General features: G+C 33.7%; 1 long non-coding RNA gene across 1 annotated transcript; it reads left to right on the forward strand.

The window, feature by feature from the left end:
• Positions 1–11299: 11299 nt before the first annotated feature.
• On the forward strand, positions 11300–12662 carry LOC127732548 (uncharacterized). The gene is made up of 3 exons (XR_007996306.1): positions 11300–11426; positions 12023–12130; positions 12361–12662. It is a non-coding gene; the product is annotated as an uncharacterized LOC127732548 (long non-coding RNA).
• Positions 12663–13126: the final 464 nt, after the last annotated feature.

Below are 13126 nucleotides of genomic sequence, written 5' to 3' on the forward strand. Positions count from 1 at the left end.
TATTACGTCATGGTCAATGGAACGTTTGAACGCACGTAACTTAACATGGGATGAAAGAATACAAAGAACATTGACTTTCTAAGCGCCCCCTATGGTCATGTGGTCAGTGCTAAAAATAATTCAAAGGTTATTTACTTGATTATTAAATAAATAGAACATAAAATCTTTTGCAACAATAATATTGCACAACTCATCATTTTAAAAAAGAAAAAAAATCCGCAAAATACAATGAATTGGCGGCAATATCTTTTTGTATCGATACCTAGTTATTCATAGGTGACAAATGTGTTGACTGAGAATTTTAACCACGCTATGTGGGTTTATAATATGAGAAAATATTATATGCCTAATTAAGAAAATTATGACATAAATTGAAATCAAGGATTTGTATAGTAAGACAAATCCTTGTAGAAATTATTTTTCAACTTGATCAGTTTTGGCGCGTTTAACATAGTAAAAAATCGATTATCTCCCTTAGACCAAGGATGTAGAAACTGGAAGACTTGAAATACAATAATAATACTTTCGAAAAATCAGAACCAATATCCTGATGTGCACGGTTCGTCAGTTTTTTAATTAAAACCTACAAAATGACGGCTTACATGTTTTTCTCCAGTGCCCTCTATATAACCAGTGATTTATGGCATGGTATTGGTTTGCAAAAATTTGATATTTTTCATTTAAATGCAATATTTCTTATTTAATTGGTATATTTCTTCATTTAAATGCAATATTTTTTTTATTTGAATGGTATATTTTTTCATTTAAATGCAATATTTTTATATGTATACTGTTCCCAGTTCAAATGGAATAATTTTTCATTCAAATGGTATAATTTTTCATTTAAATGGTATAATTTTCATTCAAATGCAATAGTTTTTATTCAATTTGTATAAAATGTCATTTGAATGCAATAATTTTTATTCAATTGGTATAGTAGTTTTTTATTTATATGCAATAATTGCATTATGGAAATTTTTTGACGTCATAAGCTCAAATTTGCAACAACGTTTGTGATTGGTCGGAAATTGTTTGGATTTCTCCCCTTTCTTTCTAAACATGGGTGACCAAGAATAAAAAAAACGCGTCAGAATATCGCCCCTCTAACTAAATCTAACGTTCGTGCGAGTCCTGCACTGGCTGTTACAAGCTTGTGGTCATAACTAGTATTTCTATTGCAAAATTTCAATGGTCAAAACGTTCGGTCCACTTTTCAAAAACCGTTTCATTGTATATGGATTTATATGCAAGTTTATCGTTTTTTTTTAAATAGATTAGACACCGTTGGTTTTCCCGTTTGAATGGTTTTACACTACTAATTTTTTGGGGGCCCTTTATAGCTTGCTGTTCGGTTTGAGCCAAGGCTCCGTGTTGAAGACCGTACGTTGACCTTTAATGGTTTACATTTACAAATTATGACTTGGATGGAGAGTTGTCTCATCGGCACTCATACCACATCTTCTTATATCTATATACAACGTAAACCAGACGTTTCTCAGACTGTTTTCTTTTTTGAATAAATCCTTTGCAGCGCGTTGTGTACTGATTGATAACTCAGTCTGGGAGAACAAGATTTATTTCAGTACCAGTTGTAATTAGGTTTGAGCAAACTTCCAGTAATTGCAAATACTCTTATGTCGGTGCTTTGTGTCTATTGTCTTAATGTTAGTTTTTTGTGTGTGTCTCGTACCGATAATTTGAGTTAGTTTGCTGATTTGTGCAGGTTGTTATTTTTAATTGTTCTGTTACACCACTGTCCCAGCTTCGGGATGGGTTGCTCACAAACATGTTGTTGTACTGCTACACCGCTGTCCCAGATTAGGGGGAGGATTGGGATCCCGCTAACATGTTTAACCCCGCCACATTCTGTATGTATGTGCTTGTCCCAAGTCAGGAGCCTGTAATTCAGTGGTTGCCGTTTGTTGCTTTGTTATACATATTTGTGTTTCGTTCATTTTTTTGTACATTAATTCGGCCGTTATTATAGTTTTCTCGATTGAATTGTTTTACATTTTTGATTTCGGGGCCTTTTATAGCTGACTATGCGGTGTAGGCTTTGCTTATTGTCGAAGGCCGTACGGTGACTTATAGCTGTTGATTTCTGTGTCATTTGATCTCTTGTGGAGAGTTGTCTCATTTGCAATCATACCACATCTTCGTTTTTATATCCACCCTGCCATATTCTTTATTTGCCTGTCCCAGGGATGGAGCCTGTAGTTTAGTGGTTGTCGTTGGTTCCTGTCTCGACTCATATTTGATATTTCGTAAATTGTTAGTATGTATAATTAGGCTGTTAGTTTTTTCGTTTGAATTGTTCACACTTTTCATGTCGGGCCTTTTATAGACGACATTACAGTATCAGGTTTTTGTCATTGTTGAAGGCCTTACGATTGTCTACAAAAAGCATTTGTCTACATGACGGCAAAAAGCTCTACAGAGCTTATGTTTTGTAGTATTTCATGTAACCCGACGTAAAATAAATTTTTCTTATCTTATCTTATCTATAATTGCTTACATCCACTTCATATTTGAACTCCGGTGGAAAGTTGCCTTATTAGCAATCATATTCCATCTCTTCATTTTTATATTATATACGTGACCAATGTTTTCCTGAACAAGCATGAAATAATTTTCACTGGGCGTTAAAATTAGCAACAAACAATCAATCAATTTAAACTTGTGTTAAATAAGAGGAAAACCATTTGATATTTATTTATTTGTTGGGGTGGGGGACAGAAGGATTTCATATATGAATATAGTTGCCTGGTAAGAGCTGAAAAATAGGCATGATTAGCGACAGATTGAAATGAATAATAATGCCCTCTCTTCCCTTCCCCATCCTTCATCTATAAACTTAAACTGACCACCACGGAATAGCCCAATAGTGTTGAAAGTAGCGTTAAACACCAATCAATCAAAACCCCTTCCCTAGAATATCAAATAATCGTCCCTTAACTGTTATTGTCCGTGTAGTTCTTATATTTATCCAGCTTATCGTCCTACTAAGGCTGTCATACCATAAAAACGTTTATAAAACAGCTCACATTCTAATATATCTGCATTCATAAATTTATTAATTTCATTTAGACTAAACGACGCAATGTTTGTTATGTGCCTCTGCCGTCAACCTATCAAAAAAGAAGAGGTGGAAGAGAGCCAGAAGATCTTCCCAATGCAAAAAAAAAAACAGAAATGGACTTCTTCTGGCTCACTTCCGAAGAACAAAAAAAAAACGCGCCCCATTGATATGTTTTAAAAACGCCTTGCCCCTACTCTTTTTTCCAACAAAATGGCATTATTAAATATATAAACATATATATAATCATAAAAATTAAAATGCTATTGTATTTTTATAAGACCTACTTTATTACATGACCTGGGACTAATGACATCTATCTATAAGTCCTAGCATACATTAATTATTATAATATGAATATGTTTCTTGTTTTAATAACCACATATGATGCTATGCATGAGTCACCATTTATCAGGACATGAATTGGGTTTACATAGAGAGGATAAGGGACGACATCAGAAAATCAATGCAGGATAAAAAACTTAATTGAAATAGTTTTTTTTTTTTTGGGGGGGGGGGGGGTCAAAATTGCTGCAAGTTTTGTTTAATTAACATCGATTTTATATATATCCTTATTGGTCAATCAATTTTTCTCAAATTAAGTAAAGAATGGGGGGGGGGGGGGGGGGGGTCAGTGAAAAAAACTATATGAATTAAGTTTTTTTTATCCTACATTGAACTTTTGATGTCGTCCCTAATGTGCAAAAAAAATAGCTAAGGGGCGGGACCAAACCTATAGATAACATAATAAAGAAATGATGAAATATACAGAATACGTTGATTGACTTTTGGTTGCTTTATGTCCAGTGGCAAATATGTCACGCATATTGATAGAGATCAAAGGATAAAGAATAGAGTGAAATGGTTAAAACTAAAAGATATAGAATTATAGAAACGATCTTTGATCTGAAACCCCTACCCTCACACACACACCATAACCATTACTGCCAATACTCGCATATATACATCTCTATACAAATATCTAAATTTGAACCTACTCCCCCCCCCCCCCCCCCCCCTCCTCTAGACACCGAGGTTTTGGATCCGCCCCTTTTAAATGTGTCTAATTATATACATTTTGTACGGGTCTAGATAATAGCTAAACGTACAATCATATATTTTGTTGGATACCTAATTATATTATATAATGTGTCACAAAATAAACTTGTATACCCCCCTTCCCAATGCAGTATTGAAAAGTAAATCATTTAAAAGTCCTGAAAATAAAATATGTTTTGAAATATGCCCTGCATACTTATTTATGCAAAGACATATAGTAATTATTGAACTACTGTGGGGCTTGAAAAAAATCTATTTAAGGGATTCGGAGACGAGAACAGTAAAAAAAAAGCTCAGCAACGAATCTTAAATGTAAAATGATTTGCAGCATAAGACATGAGAGCTCATATATATATATATAGATAGTATTAAATATGAAGTTCACGCCTCATATAGTGAAGTCCTATGTCATAGGACTATTTTTGTAACATGGGTTAGTAACTGGTTCCAATTTATCCTGAATTGTCTTTATTAAAGAATTAGTTCCGGAGTATAACAGCTTATGTCTCTACTTGTGGGTTTCTGGTTCTGCTGTCGTAATTAGGTGATTTTTTTTCTACATGTAGTAAAAAAGAGGGGGCTTAGTCCAAATAATTGTAACGTCCTGGATGCTTTTTATTCTTTTTTCATGTGTGCCTTCCTGCAACGTCTCTGAGGATCAAGAAAAGTAAAAAATGATATAGCACTAAAGAACGTCATAATTACATGTATCTAGACTTGGAAGGGGGAGGGGGTAGCTATGTATTTTTTTTTATTTCAATGTGTAGACTGTAGGAGAGTTTCTTCAGAAAAGGTTTTCATTGGAGGTGTTTTTGCCATGCACGCAGTCATCTGTTTCTATCCATGAACATGTTGTGTGTCAAATTAATTATTATTACTTGTCACTCGCATTTTTTGCTCGTCCTGGCCATTATTGGCATTAACAGCCAGTGCACGAACTCGCACGAACGCCAAATTTAGTTAGAGGGGCGATATTCTGACGCGTTTTTTAATTCTTGGTCACTCAAGTTAAGAAAGAAAGGGGAGAAATCCAAACAATTACCGACCAAACACAAACGTTGTTGCAAATTTGACCTTATGACGTCAAAGAATTTCCCATAATGCATTATTGCATATAAATAAAAAACTACTATACCAATTGAATAAAAAATATTGCATTCAAATGACATTTTATACCAATTGAATAAAAAATATTGCATTTGAACGAAAGATATACCATTTGAATGAAAAATTATACCATTTAAATGAAAACTTATACCATCTGAATAAAAAATATTGCATTTAAATGAAAAAATATACCATTCAAATAAAAAAATATTGCATTTAAATGAAGAAATATACCAATTAAATAAGAAATATTGCATTTAAATGAAAATATCAAATTTTTGCAACCAATACCATGCCAAAGTGATTTGCGGAAATTGGGTTGATACAGAGAATACTATCTATGCGATATATAAAAATAAGAAGATGCGATTGATATGATTGCCAATGAGACAACTCTCCACCAAAGACCAAATCAGCTATTCAGCTATAGGGACTGTACGGCCTTCAAGTTAACAATGAGCAAAATCCAATATATAGCATAGTAAGCTATAAAAGAACACTAAATGACAAACGTAATAAATTCAAACGAGAATACTAACGCAGGGGCGGATCCAGCCATTTTTAAACTGAGGGGGGTTCCAACCATGGGCGGATCCAGCCATTTTTAAAAGGGGGGTTCCAACCATATGTCCCCATTCAAAAGCATTGATCGTCAAAAAAAGGGGGTTCCAACCCCCGGAACCCCCACCCCACTGGATCCGCCACTGCTAACGGCCTGATTTATATACAAAACAATAAACGAAAAACAAACATGATATACAGCAACAAACAACAACCATCTTACTTAAGAGTGGCACATACAGACTGTGGCGAGGTTAACATGTTTGCTGGCGCCAAACCCTCCCCCTAACCTGGGACAGTGATTATGGTACGTGGTGTAACAGTAAAACATAAGAAAAAAACTATAAAAATCATTTTAACATTTTTAGTATAGTCTCAGGTTTATACATAGGATTAAATTTAAACGAATTAGTAAAGGTGACGATGAACAAGGGTCATCTCATAATACATGTAATAGACTGAAAAACGGAGGACTCAAAGTGCCAGATTCATATTCAAAATAATTTGCAAAAGACTACCGGATAACAGAAATGATTGTGAGACTTCCTCGTCTTTCAATGTCAATAACATTTTAGGGCTAACAATTAGAAATATGAAAATGTATTTTGATGGCCAAATTGAATTCTTAACAAGTAGCAAACAATATTTTATAATATACCTTTAGATTTAACTTACAAAGTAATATAATTATAAGATGCTGTACCATATGATACGCCTGTCTTGCACGTTCATGTTAAAATTGTTGCCAGAATAAAATGGAATGTTTAGAAGGCATCTTCTCAGAAGTTAGTTAAATGGCTCTGTAGAAAAACTTGCAAGAGAATATCCTTTGGTGTATGCATGTTGTCGTAAATGTTACGGTTAAAAAGTTCTAAAATTCTGGAACAATGAATAAACAATTTTCAAAATCAAAACCAATGCATCAAGTTCTGATTCACCAATCCTAACAACAGTGTAAAGTTTGTAGTAATTTGATTTGATTTATTGATTGGTGTATTAACACCACTTTCAGCACTTTTTCGCTATTTCGTCGCGGTCAATTTTTATTGGTGGAGGAAGCCGGGGTGCACGGAGAGAACAATTTAACAGACCTTCGGTAGGAAAACTAACAATCCTAGTCAATTAAGATTGGAGTCGAATGCACCTGCCACGTGCGGGATTCGAACTCACAACCTCAGTGTTGACAGGCTAGTGATACAGTAGTTGGACTACTTTTTTCTTCTTGAATAAAATTTAATGCACATATTATTATCTACAACATTCTACAATCTATTGTGGAAAACATATCTATATTCCTGATACAATCAGGCTACCTCATTTACACAACTACCATTCAGCGCATTCTACCAGTATTCATTTGAAACTTACACAGAATACAAAAAGAGAAGAGTGGCCGAGTGGTCTAAGTAGTTACTACTGTAATCACTAGCCAGTCAACACTGAGGTTGTGAGTTCGAAACCCGCTCGTGCTGGTGCACTCGACTCCAATCTTAATTGACTAGGATTGTCAGTTTTCCTATCGAAGGTCGGTGGTTTTCTCCGGGCACTCCGGCTTCCTCCACCAATAAAAACTGGCCGCCACGAAATAGCACAAAAGCGGTGCTTAAAAGTGGCGTTAAAACACCAAAAATCAAAATCAAATCAATCAAAAAGAGAAGATTGGTTATATGAAAAAGTCAAAAACAGTTGGACTACTTAGACCTCTCGGCAACCGATGCCCCCAATTTGATCAACGCATACTAGGGCTACTGCGTGACATGTACAAAATTGTCTGCTGATTTTCAACAATAATCCATAACACAGGTGGCCCTCTCATTATTCTAAGTAATTCAATCGTAAAACGATGGTCAATCTGACCTGATTATAGTTAGACCTCAGATTACCACCAAATATTTGTCTATCCTTTACATTTTTCATTTTGATATCGTTATCAAAAACATGTCTTTTGATGTCTTACATTTTATAAATCTTCAGCATAAACTGTGATCCATTATTATCTGTCTTTCGAAATAGTATTCATATATTATTGTTAAAATTGAAACATTCATACTTGTTTCTGTGCTTTATTACAAATGTCTATTATATGAATTTGCAAAATACTTGTCTGAAATTAAAAAAAAATCAATGTGCATAACTTATTTCATCGTCACAAAGTTGTTTCATGCCAATACAATATCTATATATTTTCCCCTTTTCTTTTCCCCGGGCGCTTTTTCTTTTCCCCGGGCGCTTTTTCTTCACCCGGGCGCTCCCGGGCGCATTTTAGTAGGACCCTACCAGGGTCTACACATTATCCCAGATACATATATATACATATATATACAACTATAAATGTGAGCTCACTGAAGGAGACCGCGTCTTTCTCAAATCTGATAATGACAACTTGCAGATATAAGAATAGAGTATCCTTTCATCATGAACGTCTAGACTACATTTGACGAGATATATCTGGCTGAAATTTCATTTAAATGCACTGTACCGCTGAGATAATTCACATATCTCAATTTTCAAATGGCAGAAAAAAGTATACTCCTTTATGCACATCTATGTATAAAGTACTACATGAACCTTTAGGTTATAACGTTTTTATACAATCTATTGAATGGTTTAAGAAGAGTTAATTGAGCTTATTTACCAATCTACTTAAAAAACGATCTCTCATCGCTCCCGTTTTAAATTAGATTGGCTTAATTACATGATTCATCATCAGACAGACAGGGTGGTTACTCTCGCCCTCTCAGAATTGTTTGCGAGGGTTCATACATGGTTATTCATATCTCTGGTGACGGTTGTTCCATTTACAATCATAACAAATCTCATGCTCAAGCAGAAAATGTAGGTCAAAGTGACCTATTTAATAATGACCTCTTCTGTATTGCCCAAGACCTATATATTCAATGGTCGTGTTTACTATCTTAGAATTGATTAAACACAAAAAGCTAACCAATACCACGCAGTATCTTTACAAAAAGCACATAGGGAGAAGTTGAATCTATAGAACCCCTCACACTTCGAAGTCGGGCCATAAACGTACAAATATCGCCGAAAAAAACCTCAGATATTGAGTATCGATCAGTACCACACAGCTTAATAAAAATACTAATCACACTGAAAAATATAATAACAGATGTTGAATTTCAGCAAGAAACAATTAATCCAAAAAACTCAAATTTCACTGAAAAGGGAAATCACAAAACTTTGGTTTCAGGAACAATTTCTAACCAGCTAAATGAAAGTTCATAGGTGCGTGAGGACAGGACCTGTATTGAGCCCTCCATAGTCACTCCCCTTCATTATCATACATCTCCAATTTTCCAGTATATAACAATTATTTGTACCATATATGTATTTATCTTACCTCCTATAGATTTCTTGGGATATGATTGGTTAAAGGACTACACGTGGTGACTACATATATTTGATATAGGGTGTCCTAAAAAATATGGGATTAGTTACCATATGGGGTTAGTAAGGAGTGACTTCCCTTTCAAAACAAAAAAGAAATCTGAAAGGTTTGAACAGACGAAGAAATTGACAATGAACGATTGAAATAAATTCATAAAACAAATTTAAAGCTAACAAGTTGTTATTGTTGGCATTTGTTTTTTTGTATAGACAAATGGAAGTAGGTTCTTAATACGTATTGAAGACTTAATCACTTTGATAGGCCGCTAGTCTAAATACCACATGTGAAGATAGTCGGTAAGATAAATTCGTTACACGGTGTGCTAGTGATCTAATGCGATATATATGGGGTCAGTAAATTCCATATGGGGATTCGAGCTTCGCTCTCACCCCATATGGAATTTACTGACCCCATATATATATCGTATTAGGTCACTAACACACCATGTAACTAATAATATATACCAATATGCCATATTTTTACTCTGAATATACACACTGTTTACTATCAACGGCATACAGTTGGTATACATATGTACGTAAAGTAATCGAACGTTTTGTCAAACGCTGCATTTGAGCAATTAAGAATTTTAAAGAATAAACCAAATCGTTTAGGTAACACACATCAACAGCTAAATCATACCATGTGACTGTGTGGTCTTTTTGACCTATCAGTATATTTTATAATAGCACATATATATATACATATCTCTGTGCATGCAAACTGCAAAAGAAACAAAAAACTGTAACAAACATAGGGGCAATCCAGCTATTGATTAAACACATTGTGATAATGTGTATATAATTATGTAATGTGCATCACCCATACGATAATATTTAAAATACTGTCTGATTCAGGAAGATTGTAAATATTTCTTTTTAATATCAGAACTCATTCAAATGTATGTTCAACTGGTCGTCGTATGCAAAAAAAAAACGTTCAATATAATCAACAGATTGGCTTGTCGTTTCTGTCAAAATCTTATTCAGCTCCTTTGCAGACCCTTAACAAAATGTTTAACATTACTTTGCCGGAAGATAATTATAATGATATCTCTCTCTCTCTTGGGTTTTTTTGCAGTTCGTGTCGATCTGATGTGTCAAGTCCTTTTCAACTGATTTTTTAAACTGTCCAAAATTAATGGAAGGACTGACCGCTCACAATCATGTTAGAACCGCCACATTCTTTTAGCGCATGTTGCAAGTCAAGAGCATGCACTTCAGTAGTTGTCGTAGGGTGATGTCTTTCATGCTTTTTTTAGTTTTATTGTTTTGAGCAGTGATAAGGCCGTTTGTTTTCTCTTTTAAATATTTTTATATTTTTTTTTATACCGGGGGATTTTATAGCTTACTTTACCGTATGACTTTTGCTCATTGTTGAAGGCAATAAGGTGATATGTAGAACACGTGAAAGTATTGCCAATGAGATAACCAAACACCAAAGATGACAAGGAAGTTAACATTTTAAAAGAATGTATTAACTTGATCATTAAGGATTAACTATTTGACAAAGTAGTTTAATAGGCCGGTATTATGTTACTGCACTGTAAATATACCTGACGCCTGACGAGTCCGGACGCGTTCATAATTTGTACACCGAATTGTCAATATTTTAACGTCATATGTTCATGCTTAGAGACGTGTTCAAAGTTTTAACGTTTGTGTCAAAAATATTAACATGTGTGTTCAGACGCAGTGAACACCGGTGTTCAAATTCTGATCTAAAAAAGAAGATAGTCGTTTGTCCGATTTTCTATCCTTCCAATTGGCAAATCCAAAAAGAAATTCTTTAAAAAATATGAATGTATACGCAGGATGATGATCTTGTGAATTTTTGGCTAATATTTTAGTAATTGTGAAATATTAAACTTCCAAGCTGGCATATATGTATAGTTTATGAATTTATTTTATTATTTATTTATATATACTAGTTTTACTTATAAGTGACATAATTATGCATATCAATGAGGCCTGTTATGATAATATCGTAATAAAAATATGTCGATGTTTATCTTATTTCATGATCCGTTCATTTTATTAACATTACATGTTCAATCAGTGTTCAAATCGCTCGAAATTTTGAACAAAAAAAATATACCAGGATACCAAATACCGGAAACAGATATCGGCTGGCGATTTAGGCGGTTAAACGAAGAATGGATACACATAAGAAAGAGAACTGGAGAAGGGACTTCTATCCCATATGAACACGAAAGAAGTAAGTAACAAGTTAGAATAATCTCCATAGGTAGTTCGATGGTTTCCTTGTTATTTTCTCATGCCAGATATATATTTGTCAAATATTCATAACTGTTATATCCAAATTTTCAATATTCAACATAAAAGACGAATTAAAAAACGGGCTTTAGATATAAATGTAAATAACTGTCAGCTTTGTTCTGATGATTTCATAAACTGATGAATAAACAGTCTGTCTGTTATACAGAATAAATGATGATTTTCGACATCCACATACATTAGCTGAACACTAAGTGTCAAGAACTCTAACATCAAGTGTTAAAAAATGAAACACAAAGGCATTAAAAACTGAACACCACACATTCAATTGATGAACACTAAGTGTTAAGAACTCTAACATCAAGTGTTCAAAAATGAAACACAAAGGCATTAAAACTGAACACCACACATTCAATGGATGAACACTAAGTGTTAAGAACTCTAACATCAAGTGTTCAAAAATGAAACACAAAGGCATTAAAAACTGAACACCACAAATTCAATTGATGAACACTAGTGCAAACATTTGGAACACCATTTTTGACTTAGAAAATGCATTTGTTTTTTTATTTGCAGGAATCGTTAGATTAAAATGTTTGAATTAGGAACCGGTAGCCAATAATCCCAAAAAGGTCATTTCTGCATGCTATAAAGTGGTGGAAAAAAGAAAGATGTCGAAAAAAGGTATGACAATATATGTATATTAATAGCTTATGTGGGTGTATCATTTCTATCTGTTCACCTTAGGTCAAGAAATCGACTTTTGTAATTTATAATGTCAAAACCTGCATTTCATTGCTATAGAATATCAATTTGTACACTAGTATATATCGACATTAAAGCATAACAAGCATTGCATAATTTGATGCTTTATGAAAAACTCTCTTCTATTAATTTTTAATTTTATTTTGCAGGATATATAGGCTCATAGACATTCCTTGTTGTGGAGGATTTTGACATTGGAAGTTGATAACAACACATAAAATGCCACCCAGTTGATAGCTTTAAGTGAAGATGCACTGAAAAGTGGAGCGTACATTGTATGTGATCGTACAAGAACTGTTGGAATTTGCAAACTTTTAAACTTTCATTGTGACAAATACCTATATCATAAACTATCTAATTATCACATTGACATGCTTTTTTGGTAAGGATACAAATGATGTTGCAACTATCTAGTCATGTAGGGGAAAATCATTATTTGTGATATATATTAAGTCAGTTAAAAAACATTATGTATGTGATTTCACTGACTGTTACTTGTGATATCATAAGGTATCTGGTGTACTTTTCTTACACATAATATGCTCATTTGATTACATAAAGAATTACTTGTTAAAATATGTTTTATTGTTATATTTTGCCTGATTGAATATAGTTTTTATAACAGTTTATTTAAGTTGGGTACTTGTGGAAAATTATGTACGCTTGAAAATAGAACATGTTCCACATTTGAACACCATCACTTTGAACACTTATGTCAACTGTTCTGAAAGTTAACGTCTGGTGTTCTGAATCTTAACACTTTGGCTTTAAACATGTTCTATGTGTTCAAAAAGTGTTACATGGCTGTTGAACGCGTCGACGTATTAAGATTTTGAACATCCGGACACGTTAAATCGTTGAACACTAAGTGTTAAGAACTCTAACATCAAGTGTTCAAAAATGAAACACAAAGGC

Source organism: Mytilus californianus, unplaced genomic scaffold, assembly GCF_021869535.1.
Source record: "Mytilus californianus isolate M0D057914Y unplaced genomic scaffold, xbMytCali1.0.p SCAF_25, whole genome shotgun sequence".
NCBI lineage: Eukaryota > Metazoa > Mollusca > Bivalvia > Mytilida > Mytilidae > Mytilus > Mytilus californianus.